The sequence below is a fragment of the Dioscorea cayenensis genome, chromosome 5, assembly GCF_009730915.1.
Source record: "Dioscorea cayenensis subsp. rotundata cultivar TDr96_F1 chromosome 5, TDr96_F1_v2_PseudoChromosome.rev07_lg8_w22 25.fasta, whole genome shotgun sequence".
Lineage (NCBI taxonomy): Eukaryota > Viridiplantae > Streptophyta > Magnoliopsida > Dioscoreales > Dioscoreaceae > Dioscorea > Dioscorea cayenensis.
Window position 1 is genome coordinate 24,653,143 of NC_052475.1, and position 1,094 is coordinate 24,654,236.

A 1,094-nucleotide genomic window follows, 5' to 3' on the forward strand; every position below is an offset into this window, starting at 1 on the left:
AGTTACGTATTGCTCATTAGGCTATAAGCTATGGACCCAGGCGACATCAAATAGGAATAGCGTGCACGAATAAGGAATTTGAACGGTGAGGTTCGGTGTGCAATTAGTTTTGTGTGTAATACAATGATTTTTATTACTGGACTCAAAGAGTTTGAATTTATATATACCTTCACATGCACATCAATACATCACTAGTTGGAAAGTGAAGTTACATGAAAATATATATAACATTTTTCTTCACGAAAATGGTTTGGATTAATTAAATATGTTATACAGATATAAAATGAGTGTGGACATAATAGTGGATATTTTTGTTGACTTGATTCACGGTCTATTAATTGCCTCGTGGAACAATGGTTATCTAACAATTGTAACTGTAGATTTGCTGACTTTATTTGATATTTCTAATATTTTTATAGAATGCCTATAGTCATCAATTTCAGCCTTTGACAAACACAGCCGGATTAAATACTATCTCAAGTGGGTAGGCTACTACATCAATCTTAATAGAGCGACTGAGCTCACGCGCAACATCCGCTCAGAGGCTCTCGTGTCACGCTGTCTCGCCACACACGGCCAAATTTATTTAGAAATATAATAAAATAAAATAATCTATTTTTACATAAAATTTAAATTATATTTTATAACGAGACAAATGTAGTATAATCAAGAGTGTGCGTACACTGTTGGGAATTCGATCGTCCAACCTACTGCACTCCTCATCTAAGGACACATAATTATGTTGTAAATCACGCACCCACAGCCCGATGATATTTTAGCATTACTGCATCCAAAGGAAACTTGAACCCTTGACTATTAAATCTCCACAACAATACTTTTCACACGGAGAAATGATTCATAGTCGTTCCATGGGGAGTTACCACGGAAACCAAAATATGGCTCATCTTCACCCGCTGGAGTGTCTTAATAACATTTTAGAACAAAGGGTAACAATCTTTTGCAGGTAATAATCAATCCATTCTTATATTATTTTAATAAATAAATAACAAAATTTATAAACACATGACTAGAAATTGAGCCACGCTTTAATTAAGTGGTAGTTATCATATAACCGAATCTACTTTGATTATTTC